The sequence below is a fragment of the Moschus berezovskii genome, chromosome 5 (genome assembly GCF_049115385.1).
Source record: "Moschus berezovskii isolate FMDL1 chromosome 5, NW_MosBer_1.0, whole genome shotgun sequence".
NCBI classification, from domain to species: Eukaryota; Metazoa; Chordata; class Mammalia; order Artiodactyla; family Moschidae; genus Moschus; species Moschus berezovskii.
The window spans coordinates 9,326,009-9,338,646 of NC_142464.1; the positions used below are offsets into that span (position 1 = coordinate 9,326,009).

The following is a 12,638-nucleotide window of genomic DNA, read 5'->3' on the forward strand; positions in this document are numbered from 1 at the left end:
GCCCAGCATTTCACATAAGGTGCTCTACATAGACATTAAATTAATACTGTGACAGTGTACAAGCTTGTCATGCTCCTTTCCCAGTTTTGAACCAGTCCATTGTTACATGTCTGATTCTACTGTTGTTTCTTGTCCTGCATACAAGTTTATCAGGAGACAGATGAAAAGATCTGATATTCCCATCTCTTTTGAAGAATTTTCCAGTTTGTTATGATCCACACAGTCAAAGGCTTTAACGTAGTCAATGAAGCAGAAGTAGATGTTTTTCTGGAGTTCTTTTGTTTTTCCTATGATCCAATGGATCTTGGCAATTTGCTCTTTGATTCTTCTGATTTTTCTCAATTCAGCTTGTACATATGGAAGTTCTCAGTTCACATACTGAAGACTAACTTGAGGATTTTGAGCAGGTTTGAAGTTTTTTTTTTTTTTTTTTAATGAAGTTTTATCGTGTGTTTTCATTTGGAGTGTATTTCTGTTTCCTCATTCCTTTTGATACTCTGTGCTTGTTTCTGTGTATTAGGTAAACTCCTCCCTTTCTCTGTCTTGAAGGAGTGGTCTATGTAGAAGATGAAACTTATCTTTCAACCTTGAACTAGCTATTGGCTACTGCGTGAATCTTTGTGATTGTCTTAGTAGCCTGATTTATTCCTGATAGATGCCAGTTGTTAAGGGTGTGCCAAACTCTGTCAGTGTTTCAAAGGGAGAAATATCGGTCAGCACATAGGTTTAGGCTAACTGGAAGCCAAATTCTCAGACAGGAGCTTTTAGAGTAGCTAAATATGTATGGTCCTGTGGACTATAATCATTAGCCCTGCTGACCTCCAGACAAGGCAATCTGGACACATACCCTGGGTGAGATTACAGAAATTGGGGCTTCAGATGAATGTACAATATAAAGCTCCTTTCTGGTCAGTATCAGTGAACTGTGGGGAGGCTGAGGGAGTTTGAAAAGATGGTGGCCCACCACCTCTGTTCCCTGAGAGCAGCTCAGCATCCTCCAGATGTGTGGCCAGCCTGAATTCTGCGCCTGAGGCTGAGTTCCAGGATAAGCACAGAGGTCTTCTTTCATAGAAAGACTGGGCAGTGTTTCAGTTTGCTGTTTTTTTAGTTCCTGTGGTGGTGGCCTGCTAAGAGCTGTCTTCTCTGGTTGTTGCAGTCCTATGGGACCCAGGACACAAGCCCCCAGAAGCAGCAGATTAAGGGGAAATCCCTGTCTGCACTGAACCTGCTGACTTTAGTGAGGTGGTGGAAGAGGGCAGATCCAGGTGTGCCTGTAGCTTTCACAGGGCAGAGGAGGGTGAAGGGCCAGGCTCCCCTCCTGGCTTTTGTGGGGCCGTGGTGAGCCAGGACGGGGGCACACCCCCTTGCAGTCTGTAGCCATGCGGAGCACATGACTTGAGGCATGCCCACCTACATGGTCACAGTGGAGGCAGAGTGCAAAGTGGCCTCAGTCCAGAGTCCAAGCAGATCCCTGCCCTCAGACAGATGCTTTCAAGATTAGCAAGCATACCTTTTTCTTTGTATAACTTAGGTACTTTTGCATTGCTGTTTCTGCACTGGTCCCTGGGGCAAATAAGAGCCCTTAAAGGAAAGTGACACAGTTCCCTATGGTCTTTCCGGTCTCCTGGATACCAGCAGTGTGGTTCTCCAAGCCAGATGTTTTAAGGGCTTGTTTCTCCGTTGCATGTCCCAAGGGCTGGGTTTGCTGCTCTGGGGCATGAACCCGTCACTGCTCAGGGAGAAAACTTGGAATAGCGAGACTCCTCCCAATTAGGGTCTGCTATGCTAGACTTGGGGGACGGGCAGCGATTTGCAAGTTTAGGTCTCTGCCTCATCTACTCACACTGATGTGGCTCTTTTAGTGTTTATTGTGAAGGAGCTATTCAACTAGTTCAACTAGGAGCTGAAAACTATATTGTTTGACACATAACTGTAGATTTAGTGTGTCTGTAGGATGAGTTGACTTCAGGGAAATCCTGTACCACCACCTTGAACTGCCACCCCTTGCTCTTGTTTTTCACATTCGTGATAGGAGAAAAATTCTCTGGACAGTTTTTGCCAAGGTGTGAAGATACATAGCAGCTTCCCTGGTAGCTCAGATGGTAAAGAATCTGCCTACAATGTGGGAAGTCCAGGTTTTATCCCTGGGTTGTGAAGATCCCCTGGAAAAGGGTATGCAACCCACTCCAGTGTTCTTGCCTGGAGAATCCCATGGACAGAGGAGCCTGGTGGGCTACTACAGTCCATGGGGTCACAAAGAACTGGACATGACTGAGCGACTAATACTACTTTAAGATACATAGCTGTCCAGTTCTGATTATCTTAAATTCGTGGTTTCCATAAGGATGCAAACTTATAGATGCTTTGTCACTCCACTCTATTTTAGACACATAGCACACTATCAAAACTATTTATTGCTAAGCCTCTTTTCTTAATCCACATTTAATATCACTGAAGGCAGGAACCATGATGTGCCTGTCTTTGAATTTCTAAAATTGAGAACAGTGCCTACCAACAATAGATATTTAATAAAATTATGAATGATCGTCAGTAACATTGAACATTTTATAATATATTTTATTGATTGAGAATAAACAATATTTTAAAATTTTAAATTGTTGGATGATGTTATCTATTCCAAGTCAATTTCTTTCTTAATGTCTATTCAAGTAAACTTTATTTAGGCAGTCACAGAAGAGAAAAAAATGATCACAAGAACCTCAGTTTATTTATTTCTGTACTCAGCTGCAGATTCGTTTTATTTCAGTTACCATTTCTTTGTTTTCTGAGTAGACCAGTGTATTGACTGTCAGTCAGGAGAATTTTACCATGTTACTAGGAGTTTGATAATGCTTACTTAATGCACTGAAATTGACTTAGATAAGGTGCTATTTAAATAATACTATTTATTTGTTTTATTTTTAGAAATATATATTGAAATTATTTTATTGAACACATACATATATTTCATGTAAAATGAGATAGCATAAGTCACTGAGGAAATACATAAATACAAATATGATGTGATATATAAATACAAATACAAATTTGGGTCCCTCGTGACTCAGACAGTAAAGAATCTGCTTGCAGTGTGGGAGACCTGTGTTTGCTCCCTGGGTTGGGAAGATCCCCTGGAGAAAGAAATGGAAACCCACTCCAGTTTTCTTGGCCTGGAGAATTCCATGGATAGAGGAGGATGGTGGGCTACAGTCCGTGAGGTAACAAAGAGTCGGACATGACTGAGTGACTAACAGTTTCATTTTCATTTGATTCAGTGGTCGAAAAAATTTTATACTCAAATTCTTGATATAATTTCAAGAAGTTATAGAGAATTGCTTATTAAAAAAGCTATAAGAAAACTAAAGTGAATGCAATCTCACAGCTAAAACTCATGAAAATTTTACTGTAAGGAAGCATAAGCTGGAGTCAAGGTTGTTTGGAGAAATATCAATAACCTCAGATATGCAGATGACACCACCCTTATGGCAGAAAGTGAAGAGGAACTGAAGAGACTCTTGATGAAAGTGAAAGTAGAGAGTGAAAAGCTGGCTTAGAACTCAACATTCAGAAAACTAAGATCATGGCATCCGGTCCCATCACTTCATGGCAAATAGATGGGGAAACAATGGAAATAGTGACAGACTATATTTTTGGGCTCCAAAATCACTGCAGATGCTGATTGCAGCCATGAAATTAAAAGATGCTTGCTCCTTGGAAGAAAAGCTATGGCCAACCTAACAGCGTATTTAATACCAGAGATATTGTTTGCTAACAAAGGTCCATCTAGTCAAGGCTATGGTTTGTCCAGTAGTCATGTACGGATGTGAAAGTTGGACCATAAAGTAAGCAAAATGCCAAAGAATTGATGCTTTTGAACTGTGGTGTTGGAGAAGACTCCCGAGAGTCCCTTGGACTGCAAGATCAAGCCAGTCCATCCTAAAGGAAATCAATCCTGAATATTTATTGGAAGGACTGATGCTGAAGCTGAAACTCCAATACTTTGGCCACCTGATGCGAAGAACTGACTCATTGGAAAAGACCCTGATGCTGGGAAAGATTGAAGGCAGGAGAAGGGGATGACACAGGATGAGATGGTTGGATGGCATCACTGACTCGATGAACATGAGTTTGTGCAAGCTCTGGGAGTTGGTGACGGACAGTGAAGGACATGCTACAGTCCATAGGTCATAAAGAGTTGAACACAACTGAGTAACTGAACTTAAAAATTAATTATAACTTATAGTAATATCAAAAGTAGCAAGTAACTATTGTTACTATGCTCAGTAGTGATTAATATATGCTAGGATTTATTTCGGAGAAGGCAATGGCAAGCCACTCCAGTACTCTTGCCTAGAAAATTGCATGGACAGAGGAGACTGGTGGGCTGCAGTCCATGGGGTCGCTACTAGTCGGACACAACTGAGCGACTTCACTTTCACTTTTCACTTTCACACATTGGAGAAGGAAATGGCAACCCACTCCAGTGTTCTTGCCTGGAGAATCCCAGGGACAGTGGAGCCTGGTCGGCTGCTGTCTATGGGGTCACACAGAGTCGGAAACGACTGAAACGACTTAGCAGCAGCAGCAGCAGCAGCAGGAGGAGGAGGATTTATTTTGAGTAATTTAAAGCATTCATCTTATTTGATTTTGCAATATCTCATGAAAATATTCGTACTGTGAACATAGAAGAAATGGTTCAATAGTTTTTTTATATTTCCATATTATAGAATATTGTACATCATCAGAATGGTGGTGGTGGCATTGTCTTAAGCATATTAACTAATACGGGAAATGAATATGTTAAATTATTAATTAAAAAAAGCAGTATCCAAAATTTTGAAAATAATTTGTGTCAAATTTTATTGACCTACATAGAATAAAATTCAGATAAATATTAAAATGTTAACAATAATTATTTTTGAATCTTCTGTTTCTCAATTTATATTATGCTTTAGTTATTGTTACAATTACAGTGTTAGAGTTTTCATCAACACTCAAGGTAAGTCATGAAGTGCTATTAATGCTCTGTATTTGGTTTGATCAGTTAATATTTTTAAACAATACTGTTTAAATAGTGTTTCTTTTACTGTGAAACACAGCAAGTAGATGTTTATATCCCTAAATGCATTTTGTACTACACATGGATTTTCATCTGAGAGAATCCCAAGGAGACACACAGTGCTGTTAACCTGATTTCAGGTAGTAAATAAGTTACAGGCAAGCCACTGTGTGGGCACTCAAATTGCTGTACTAGTCAATTCTATAATTTTGTACAATTCTACATAAATAAGAGAAGTATGGCATCTGGCCCCATAACTTCATGGGAAATAGATGGGGAAAGAGTGGAAACAGTGTCAGACTTTATTTTTTTGGGATCCAAAATCACTGCGGATGCTGATTGCAGCCAGGAAATTAAGAGACGCTTACTCCCTAGAAGGAAAGTTATGACCAACCTAGATAGCATATTAAAAAGCAGAGACATTACTTTGCCAACCAAGGTCCGTCTAGTCAAGGCTATGATTTTTCCCGTGGTCATGTATGGATGTGAGGGTTGGACTGTGAAGAAAGCTGAGCGCCAGTGAAAGTTTTACTTCTTCTTTTCCAATTTGTATTCCTTTTATGTCTTTTTCTGCTCTGATTGCTGTAGCCAAAACTTCTAGAACTATGGTGAATAGTAGTGGTGAGAGTGGGCACCCTTGTCTTGTTCCTGACTTTAGGGGAAATGCTTTCAGTTTTTCACCATTGAGGATAATGCTTACTGTGGGTTTGTCATATATAGCTTTTACTATGTTGAGGTATGTCCCTTCTATTCCCACTTTCTGGAGGGTTTTTATCATAAAAGGATGTTGAATTTTTCGAAGGCTTTCTCTGCATCTATTGAGATAATCATATGATTTTTATTTTTCAGTTTGTTAATGTGGTGTATTACGTTGATTGATTTGCAGATATTGAAGAATCCTTGCATTCCTGGGATAAAGCCCACTTGGTCATGATGTATGATCTTCTTAATGTGTTGTTGAATTCTGATTGCTAGAATTTTGTTAAGGATTTTTGCATCTATGTTCATCAGTGATATTGGTCTGTAGTTTTCTTTTTCTGTGGGGTCTTTAACAGGTTTTGGAATTAGGGTGATGGTGGCCTCATAGAATGAGTTTGGAAGTTTCCCTTCCTCAGCAATTTTCTGGAAGAGTTTGAGTAGAATAGGTGTTAGCTCTTCTCTAAATATTTGGTAGAATTCAGCTGTGAAGCCGTCTGGACCTGGACTTTTGTTTGCTGGAAGGTTTCTGATTACAGCCTCTAGTTCCCTGCTTGTGATGGGTCTGTTCAGATTTTCTATTTCTTCCTGGTTCAGTTTTGGAAAGTTGTACTTTTCTAGGAATTTGTCCATTTCTTCCAGGTTATTCATTTTATTGGCATATAATTGCTGATAGTATTCTCTAGTGATCCTTTGTATTTCTGTGTTGTCGGTTGTGATCTCTCCATTTTCATTTCTAATTTTATTGATTTGGTTCTTCTCCCTTTGTTTCTTGATGAATCTGGCTAGTGGTTTGTCAATTTTATTTACCTTCTCAAACTGTTGGTGGGAATGCAAACTAGTACAGCCACTATGGAGAACAGTGTGGAGATTCCTCAAAAAACTGGAAATAGAACTGCCATATGATCCAGCAATCACACTCCTGGGCATACACACCGAGGAAACCAGAATTGAAAGAGACATATGTACTCCAATGTTCATTGCAGCACTGTTTATAATAACCAGGACATGGAAGCAACCTAGATGTCCATCTGCAGACGAATGGATAAGAAAGCTTTGGTACATATACACAATGGAGTATTCAATTCAGTTCAGTTCAGTCACTCAGTCGTGTCCGACTCTCCGCAACTCCATGAATCACAGCACACCAGGCCTCCCTGTCCATCACCAACTCCCGGAGTTCACTCAAACTCATGTCCATAGAGTCGGTGATGCCATCCAGCCATCTCATTCTCTGTCGTCCCCTTCTCATCCCGCCCCCAATCCTTCCCAGCATCAGAGTCTTTTCCAGTGAGTCAACTCGTCGCATGAGGTGGCCAAAGTATTGAAGTTTCAACTTTAGCATCAGTCCTTCCAATAACACCCAGGATTGATCTCCTTTAGAATTCACTGGTTGGATCTCCTTGCAGTCCAAGGGACTCTCAAGAGTCTTCTCCAGCACCACAGTTCAAAAGCATCAATTCTTTGGTGCTCAGCTTTCTTCATAGTCCAAATCTCACATCCATACATTACCACTGGAAAAAACCATAACCTTGACTAGACAGACCTTTGTTGGCTGGTTCCAAATAGAAAAAGGAGTACGTCAAGGTTGTATATTGTCACCTTGCTTATTTAACTTATATGAAGAGTACATCATGAGGAACGCTGGGCTGGAATAAGCACAAGCTGGAGTTAAGATTGCCGGGAGAAATATCAATAACCTCAGATATGCAGATGACACCACCCTTATGGCAGAAAGTGAAGAAGAACTCAAAAGCCTCTTGATGAAAGTGAAAGAGGAAAGTGAAAAAGTTGGCTTGAAGTTCAATATTCAGAAAACAAGGATCATGGCATCTGATCCCATCATTACATGGGAAATAGATGGGGAAACAGTGTCAGATTTTATTTTTTTGGGCTCCAAAGTCACTGTGGATGCTGATTGCAGTCATCAAATTAAAAGACACTTACTGCTTGGAATGAAAGTTATGATCAACCTAGATAGTATATTAAAAAGCAGAGACATTACTTTGCCAACAAAGAATTGAATGTAATCACACCTAAATTCTATACCTTTTCCAATTGAGACCTTTTGAAGCTTGTTAAATAGACACCCTCCAAGTAAAATTAGGGACAGAAGATATTTTAAACGTGTAGAAAAAATTACTGATTGTTGCTGTTGCTAAGTCACCTCAGTCGTGTCCGACTCTGTGCGACCCCTTAGACGGAAGCCCACCAGGTTCCCCCGTCCCTGGGATTCTCCAGGCAAGAACACTGGAGTGGGTTGCCATTTCCTTCTCCAATGTGTGAAAGTGAAAAGTGAAAGTGAAGTCGCTCAGTCGTGTCCGACCCTTAGCGATCCCACAGACTGTAGTCCACCAGGCTGCTCCATCCATGGGATTTTCTAGGCAAGAGTACTGGAGTGGCATGCCATTGCCTTCTCCGAAAACAGCGGTCAGATGCCACGAAGTAGGTGGCAATGCCTTAACCGTATGTGTGTTGTCAAGCCCGAGAGCCTCTTCCATCCTTGTCAAGGGGAGTGCTAACCTTCTCTCCTTTGTTAGCAATAAATAATCTTAGTTTACTTATGTAAAGTAAACTGAGAAAAGATCAGTATTAAGTCAGCCAAGACAAGCAAGTTGTGGAGCATAGGCAAGAGATTTAGAAGTTAAATCTAAGTAGGTAAATGAACATTGAACATTCTATATTAGAACAGTAGTATAAAATCAGATGTCCTGTTTGTCGCCAATTAGCTGTATATTTTAACAGCTAAAGACCAGCAAGACCCTGAATGTCTTTAGGGGCATTCCTGGTCCATTCAAAACCCCTGGGATTCCCTGATGATGCTCCTGGAGTCTTGGCAGAGTAAATGGGGACAAATTTTCCTTATACTTTCTGTAGTCCACATGGAGACCTAGAAGGGTTGACTCTCACATGGATCTACCATGTTGAATACCAGACTGAATCCAAGGAAGGTTCTTGCAGAAAACAGTGTCGCCAAAATTGGTCAAAAAGAAAAAAGAGACTTGGGTTGATCAGTAAGAGTTAAGTAAAATTAAAATCAAAATACCTCAAACCCAATGTTTAAATATTTCATTCGAGTATACAGTGTTGTGTTAGTTTCTGCTGTATAGCAAAGGGAATCAGTATATACATGTACATATATCCACTCTTTTTAACATTCTTTTCCCTTAAAGGTCGTTACAGAATATTGAGCAGAGCTCCCTGTGCTGCACAGCAGATTCTTATTAGTTATCTGCTATATGTATAGTAGTGTGTAAATGTCAATCCTAATCTCCCATCTTATCCCCCCTTTCCCCGCTGGTAACCGTAAGGTTTTCTTTATCCATGATCTATTTCTGTTTTATAAATAAGCCCACTGTTACCATTTTTTTCAGATTCCACATGTAAGTGATTTCATATGATATCTTACAGATAACTGCTGATGATTTTTCAATTAAGAACAGTTTTTTTTTTTCTTAAGCTATTCTAGGAAATAAAAAAGAAGCTAAGTTACTCACCTTTCTGTTTATGAGGCAAATGAAATCATGATTCCCAAATCAGACAAGAGTATGCTTCCTGCATACTCTTTTGCTTATGGTATTAGAAGGGTCTAACTTTTGCTTATGGCATTAGAGGCAAAAAATCTTAAATAAAATATTAGCTAACTGAATCCAACTGTTCGAGCCAGAATACATGATAAAGTAGGATCTATAAGTTATACATGGATGATTTTATATCAGAATATCTATCAGTATCATTCACCACATTAAAATATCAATAGATAAAAATATCAGAGATGATACAGAAAATGTATTTGATATAGTGCAACAGTTATTTAATGAACTTTTAAATGTAAGTTTAAACATAAGTTAGGGATAAAATGGAGCTTCCATTCTGTGGTAAAAGTTATTTATCACAATCTTAGAGCAAATGTTACATTTAATGGAGAAACTCAGATATTATCTCTCTAGAATCAGAGATAAGAAAAAACTGCTAAGTTTAATTGTAGCAGTTTAATATAGAGTGAGAAGTCCTGGTTAACACTACAAGAAAAAAACCTAACTTATGTAATATTGGCCGAGGTAAAACTTCTTATTTGAAAACTCTAATGTTGCATAGAGAAAGCACTAAAATTAACAGCAAGCTTTTATTACTAATAAAAGTTCAGTAAGTTTGCCAGATAAAAGACTAAGTTAAAAAGCCAATAGATAATTGGACAACAACTATCAAAAAATCAATCTTGATTTAAACTGCACATCATACATGAAAGGTGTAGTAATCATGGACTTTAAATGTGAATTATAAAACTTCTTAAACAGACTATAGGAAAAATACGCAAGACTTAGAAGTAGCAAAGAGTTTTTAGACTAGATACCAAAAACATAATTCTAAAAGAAAAATTGACAAATGATGCCTTATTAAAATTAAAAACTTTGCTCTGTGAGTGACCCTGTTAAAAGAATGAAAAGACAGATTAAATGGATGAAAAGACAGATTACAGACTGGGAGGAAATGTTTCTAAGTCACATACCTAGAAGAGATCTAAAGTCTAGAATGTATTAAACTCTCAAAAGCCAATATTAAGATAAGCAGTCTATTTCAGTTCAGTTCAGTAGCTCAGTGTCCGACTCTTTGCGACCCCATGAATCACAGCACACCAGGCCTCCCTGTCCATCACCAACTCCCGGAGTTCACTCAAACTCATGTCCATCGAGTCGGTGATGTCATCCAGCCATCTCATTCTCTGTCGTCCCCTTCTCCTCTTGCCCTTCAACCTCTCGCAGCATCAGAGTCTTTTCCAGCGAGTCAACTCATCGCATGAGATGGCCAAAGTATTGGAGTTTCAGCTTTAGCATCAGTCCTTCCAATGAACACCCAGGATTGATCTCCTTTAGAATGGACTGGTTGGATCTCCTTGCAGTATAAGGGACTCTCAAGAGTCTTCTCCAGCACCACAGTTCTAAAGCATCAATTCTTCGGCGATCAGTTTTCTTCACAGTCCAACTCTCACATCCATACATGACCACGGGAAAAACCATAGCCTTGACTAGACGGACCTTGGTTGGCAAAGTAATGTCTCTGTTTTTTAATATATTATCTAGGTTGGTCATAACTTTCCTTCCAAGGAGTGTCTTTTAATTTCATGGCTGCAATCAGCATCTGCAGTGATTTTGGAGTCCCAAAAAATAAAGTCTGACACTGTATCCACTGTTTCCCCATCTATTTCCCAAGAAGTGATGGGACCAGAAACAGTCTATTTAGGAAATGGCAAAAGACCACATACAGTCATTTCACCAGTGAGGGTATACAAATGGCAAATGAACAAGAGAAAAGGTATTCAACAGCATCATTAGTCAATATAGCAATGAAAAGTAAAGCTACAATGAGATATTCCTATACATCTAGAGAAGGAAATGGCAACCCACTCCAGTGTTCTTGCCTGGAGAATCCCGGGGCGGCGGGGGAGCCTGGTGGGCCGCCGTCTATGGGGTCACACAGAGTCGGACACGACTGAAGTGACGCAGCAGCAGCGTACATCTATTAGATGAAAATAAAAATAGTGATAATACAAATGCTGACAAAGATATGGAGAAACTGCTTCACTGACACATTGCAGAGAGATATGTAAAATGGTACTGTCAAGCTGGAAAGTAGTTAGGCAGTTATTTTCAAAACTAAAAATGGATTTGCCATGAAACCCAGGAGGTGTACTCTTGAGAATTTGTTGTAGAGAAATAGATTTATTTTAATGCACACTTTGTACACAAATGTTGATAGCAGTTTTATTCATAAGAGCCCTAATCTAGAAACCAAGCAAAAGATGAAAAAAAAAAAAAACCCACAATACCTATGGTCCATTCATATTATGGGATACTACCCAGCAATATAAATGAGTAAATTAACACATGTGAAACTTGGATGGCTCTAAGAACATTGTGTGTGTATGTGTGTGTGTGTTAAGATGCTTCAGTTGTGTTTGACCTTTTGCGACCCTATGTACTGTAGCCCACTAAGCTCCTGAGACCATGGGATTCTCCAGGCAAGAATACTGGAGTGGATTGCCATGCACTTCTCCTGAGCCAGGGTATCTTCCTGAGCCAGGGATGGAGCCCACATCTCTTATGTCTCCTTCATTGGCAGGTAAGTTCTTTACCATTAGCGCCACCTGGGAAACCCTAAGAACATTATGCTGAGTTTAAAAAAATCCCAGTAATTTCAAAAGTTCACATGCTATATGATACCATTTATAATTCTTCTGATAAACTATAGAGAATGAGAACTGACCTGTTGTTAGTAGTCAGGAATGGGTCAGGACAGGAAATGTTTTTGATTTCAAGAGTAAGGAGAGGGAATCTTATAATACTGAATTCAATTTATGTGAATCAGAATACATGATCAAGTAGGTCTATTTTAGTTATGCAGGGTTGATTTTACATCAAAAAATCTTTCAATGTAATTCATCACCTTAGAATTTAATAGAGAAAAATAATTATCTCAGCTGATTCAGAAAATGCACTTGATATGGAACAACAATTGTTTAAAATGAATTTTTGAAGGTTAGAATACAAGGAAGCTTCCTAAATGTGACAAAAATTATTGCTAAATCCTCACTTGCACCTTTTTCACTTTCATAGCAATATAAATACTTGTACTCTTATAACTGTGTTCTATCTTTTTAAGAATTTTCCATAGTGTGTTGTGATCCACACGGTCAAAGGCTTTGGCATAGTCAGTAAAGCAGAAATTGATGTTTTTCTGGAACTCTCTCCCTTTTTCTATGATCCAACAGATATTGGCAATTTGATCTCTGATTCCTCTGCCTTTTCTATATACAGCTTGAACATCTGGAATTTCTTGGTACAGGTACTGTGGAAGCCTCACTTGGAGAATTTTGAGCATTACT

General features: G+C 39.1%; 1 non-coding gene across 1 annotated transcript; it reads right to left on the reverse strand.

Annotated features, from left to right (window-relative positions):
- Positions 1-8,174: 8,174 nt before the first annotated feature.
- On the reverse strand, positions 8,175-8,301 carry LOC129562231 (U6atac minor spliceosomal RNA). The gene has a single exon (XR_008687150.1). It is a non-coding gene; the product is annotated as a U6atac minor spliceosomal RNA (small nuclear RNA).
- Between the last annotated feature and the right edge of the window lie 4,337 nt (positions 8,302-12,638).